Here is a 4,820-nt window from a genome sequence, read left to right as displayed (position 1 = left end):
CTCTGGGCGCTCCGGTTTCCTCCCACAGTCCAAAGATGTGCAGGTTAGGTGGATTGGCCATGATAAATTGCCCTTAGTGTCCTAAATTGCCCTTAGTGTTGGGTGGGGTTACTGGGGTATGGGGATAGGGTGGAGGTGTTGACCTTGGGTAGGGTGCTCTTTCCAAGAGCCGGTGCAGACTCGATGGGCCGAGTGTTCTGCACTGCGGGGGGGATTCGGCAATTCCTTGAACCAACTATCGCCAAAGGAGATGGGGCGGGCCTGACCGTCAGTTCACGGGCTCTGGGATCTTGCTGTGCGCCTATTCGGCTGAGGCGGCGCGCCCCTCAGAGTACCTCCTTGGCTGCGGCGGGGATCGAGGGGGCACCAGGGCAGCAACGGAAGGCCCAGGCCTTGCCCAGTCCGATTGGCACCGTTGCCCTGGCCGGAATGCTGTGAGGAGAATTCTCGCAAAGGGTTGAGTTTTAAGGCTGAGGGCAGACTTGTGTCTGCCACCACGCGCTGCCCGCGTCCCCCCCCCCCCCTGAACCCCCACCGCCTGAGGAACAGTGCCAGCGCGGGTAAGCATGCCACCTGTCAGCTTGACAACACCTTCTCCGCCGCAGCCTCGACTTGCCACCTGCTGCCCTGGGGCGAGAGAGAGAGAGAGAGAGGGAAGGCAGGGCAGGGCAGGGCGCCGGCATTTGTTTGAGAGGGGAAAAAAAAATGAGGAATGGAGTAGAACAAACACAGAACTCGTCAAACCCGAAGTCTGACGTCAGCCAGGCAGAGCAGGAAGAGCAAGGGAGGGAGGGAGCTCACGGTTCACGCGAACAAAAAGGTAAAGTTGGCTTTTCAAGTCCAATAACTCACCGCCGACTGTCACACTTTTTCCAGGGCGGGGCATTGTGAGGAACAGTACTGCCAGGGTCATCAAGGGATTTGCTGCTCCTCCTAGGTAAGTGAATAGTGCCCCCATCAAACCCTCCCAGGACAGGTACAGCACGGGGTTAGATACAGAGTAAAGCTCCCTCTACACTGTCCCCATCAAACACTCCCAGGACAGGTACAGCACGGGGTTAGATACAGAGTAAAGCTCCCTCTACACTGTCCCCATCAAACACTCCCAGGACAGGTACAGCACGGGGTTAGATACAGAGTAAAGCTCCCTCTACACTGTCCCCATCAAACACTCCCAGGACAGGTACAGCACGGGGTTAGATACAGAGTAAAGCTCCATCTACACTGTCCCCCATCAAACACTCCCAGGACAGGTACAGCACGGGGTTAGATACAGAGTAAAGCTCCCTCTACACTGTCCCCATGAAACACTCCCAGGACAGGTACAGCACGGGGTTAGGTACAGAGTAAAGCTCCCTCTACACTGTCCCCATCAAACACTCCCAGGACAGGTACAGCACGGGGTTAGATACAGAGTAAAGCTCCCTCTACACTGTCCCCATCAAACACTCCCAGGACAGGTACAGCACGGGGTTAGGTACAGAGTAAAGCTCCCTCTACACTGTCCCCATCAAACACTCCCAGGACAGGTACAGCACGGGGTTAGATACAGAGTAAAGCTCCCTCTACACTGTCCCCATCAAACACTCCCAGGACAGGTACAGCACGGGGTTAGATACAGAGTAAAGCTCCATCTACACTGTCCCCCATCAAACACTCCCAGGACAGGTACAGCACGGGGTTAGATACAGAGTAAAGCTCCCTCTACACTGTCCCCATGAAACACTCCCAGGACAGGTACAGCACGGGGTTAGGTACAGAGTAAAGCTCCCTCTACACTGTCCCCATCAAACACTCCCAGGACAGGTACAGCACGGGGTTAGATACAGAGTAAAGCTCCCTCTACACTGTCCCCATCAAACACTCCCAGGACAGGTACAGCACGGGGTTAGGTACAGAGTAAAGCTCCCTCTACACTGTCCCCATGAAACACTCCCAGGACAGGTACAGCACGGGCTTAGATACAGAATAAAGCTCCCTCTACACTGTCCCCATCAAACCCTCCCAGGACAGGTACAGCACGGAGTTAGATACAGAGTAAAGCTCCCTCTACACTGTCCCCATGAAACACTCCCAGGACAGGTACAGCACGGGGTTAGGTACAGAGTAAAGCTCCCTCTACACTGTCCCCATGAAACACTCCCAGGACAGGTACAGCACGGGCTTAGATACAGAATAAAACTCCCTCTACACTGTCCCCATCAAACATTCCCAGGACAGGTACAGCACGGGGTTAGATACAGAGTAAAGCTCCCTCTACACTGTCCCCATCAAACAGTCCCAGGACAGGTACAGCATGGGCTTAGATACAGAATAAAGCTCCCTCTACACTGTCCCCATCAAACATTCCCAGGACAAAAGGGTGGCACGATGTCGTAGATCATAGAATTTACAGTGCAGAAGGGGGCCATCCGGCCCATCGAGTCTGCACCGGCCCTTGAAAAGAGCACCCAACCTAAGCCCACACCTCCATCCTATCCCCGTAACCTCACCTAACTGTTTCATTGGACACTAAGGGCAATTTATCACGGCCAGTCCACATAACCTGCACATCTTTGGACTGTGGGAGGAAACCGGAGCACCTGGAGGAAACCCACGCAGACACGAGGAGAACGTGCAGACTCCACACAGACAGCGACCCAAGGCAGGAATCGAACCTGGGTCCCTGCAGCTGTGAAGCAACTGTGCTAACCACTATGCTACCGTGCCACCCGCTACCGTGTCGCAGTGGTTAGCACTGCTGTCTCATGGTGGCGGCCCTGGGTCACTGTCCGTGTGGAGTTTGCACATTCTCCCCCTGTCTGCTTGGGTCACACTCCCACAACCCAAAGATATGCAGGGTAGGTGGATTGGCTACGGTAAATTTCCACTTAGTTGGTTAGAAAACAATTGGGTGCTTTTAAAAAGAAAACACTCCCAGGACAGGTACAGGTAGATCGACAATCAAGCTCATAAGTCTTAATCTCGTCTTCAATGGGAGTCTTCAATAAGATCTCCTCTGGTTCTTTCTAAACTCCAATGGGTACAGGCCCCGTCCGGCTCAACCTTTCCTCATCGGACAAACAACCTTCATCCCGGAATCAGTGAAGTGAATCTGGTCACATGCTTCCAATGCAATGTATCATTTTGGTGCTCAACCAGGCTGGTATTCAAAGTCGCAGTAGGCCTGAGGCCTTGTCCTGCGCCTACTCCTAATGGTAGTGTACAAGGAAAAATTGGTTTTGGTGAATGTTAGCCCCCCGAGGCTGACCGCTTGTTTTTCCATTCCCACTTGACGCAGGCACTGAGAGTGTGAAGGAATGAAGCGGGGGGAGGCAGCCGTTAGCAAGGCGACACAAAGTAGTAGGCCTCAGGCCTCGGAGGCCCCGCCGACGCCTGTTGGGCAGCGGCCCAGCAGGCTGCTGGCCCCCGCCCTCCAGGCAGAGGGGGAGGGCGACTGCTGGGAGCCAGCCCTCGAGCGGTGCCGCCGGGAGCTGCTGGAGGCCAGGTCGCTGGCCGCCAACCTGGAGAAGACGGTGCGCTGGTGGTCCGAGTGCAGCGCCCGCTGGAAGGAAAAGTGGGCCAAGGCCAACCTGGAGAAGGTGAGGAGCCGGCGGGAGTGCCAGCTGCTCCGGCAGAAGGTCAAGGGCCTGCAGCGCGAGGTGGGCCAGCTGAGGGCCGCACTCGAGGAGAAGGAGGAGGAGGCCGACGCAGCCGAGTTCCACATCCAGGAGCGGGGGCAACGACTGACCAACGTCCACGGCAAGCACCGAGGCGAAAGGGGTGAACGTCACTCTGACCACCAGGTAAGCCCATTGGCGTATGGCATGTCTCATGGGGGTGGGGGACAGATTTGACAGCCCCCTGTCCTCCCACTCCCACCCCTCATAGGTGAAAGGTCAACATCTGACTACACTGCCCCCCCCCCCCCCCCACAATGCCCTCAGTGAACCCGTCATTTGAGAGAGTGGAATGTGGAATGTCAATCATCCCCATCATGAGGGAAGATACCAATTCAATGTCCCATTGCTTGGCGATGTACTTAACCCTGAGCTCCTGGTGGATGTAAGGCCACCATTTGACCCCCTTTGCTGCCCTCAGTAGCACCCCATCCCTGCCTCAGAGGGGGAAAGGCCAATACTTTACCCTAATGACCCCCACCCCAGTCTCATCAGAGAGAGAGAGAGAGACCTAAAAGGCCTCGTGCCTTGGCCATACATGTTCTCGGATCTCCAAGAGGTGAAAAATCAATGTTGGACTCCACAGCCCCATCCCAAACCCAACAGGCCCCCTGCCATTCCTGCTCTGCCCTCCCCCCCCCCCCCCTTCCCGGTCAGATTTTATTGGTGTTTGTGACTTTTTTTATGCTGCGGCAGCAAGTGGCACCCTGGCTGGAGCTAACGACACGTTTTGTTTCCCCCCCCCCCGAAGGGGACGGCATCATTCACTGAGGACCAGGGGGGCCAGGCAACCAAGGAAGAAGACCCCGGAGGCGTCCTTGCGGCCCGCCTGAACAGCAAGTGCAGCCTGCGGAGTGCGGGAGGGCCAAGGGGTGGCCAGGGGATGACCGAGTGCAGGACCGGCCAGCAGGGGGAATCGCCCAGAGTGACGCGGTGAGCGAGGCAACTGGTCAAGAGGGGACCAATACGAAATCAGAACTCATAATCCAGAGTCTTTGAATGCGGGGGCTGATAGAATTTAATTTTGCCTCATAAAATCTGGAATACAGGGCAGCACGGTGGCGCAGTGGATTAGCCCTGCTGTCTCACGGCGCCGAGGTCCCAGCTTCGATCCCGGCTCTGGGTCACTGTCCGTGTGGAGTTTGCACATTCTCCCCGTGT

At 56.1% G+C, this 4,820-nt stretch overlaps 1 long non-coding RNA gene across 2 annotated transcripts; it reads left to right on the top strand.

Moving 5' to 3' along the window:
* The first annotated feature begins 738 nt into the window (after positions 1–738).
* LOC140407282 (uncharacterized) lies at positions 739–4,586 on the top strand. Of its 2 annotated transcripts, none has more exons than XR_011939576.1 (3): positions 739–820; positions 3,281–3,785; positions 4,411–4,586. It is a non-coding gene; the product is annotated as an uncharacterized lncRNA (long non-coding RNA). The 2 variants fall into 2 exon arrangements; XR_011939575.1 differs by lacking the exon at positions 739–820 and adding an exon at positions 860–937.
* The last annotated feature ends 234 nt before the right edge of the window (positions 4,587–4,820 follow it).

Source organism: Scyliorhinus torazame, unplaced genomic scaffold (assembly GCF_047496885.1).
Source record: "Scyliorhinus torazame isolate Kashiwa2021f unplaced genomic scaffold, sScyTor2.1 scaffold_1435, whole genome shotgun sequence".
Taxonomy (NCBI): domain Eukaryota; kingdom Metazoa; phylum Chordata; class Chondrichthyes; order Carcharhiniformes; family Scyliorhinidae; genus Scyliorhinus; species Scyliorhinus torazame.
Note: the sequence above shows the minus strand (reverse complement) of the source record. Positions and strands in the feature narration are given on the sequence as shown.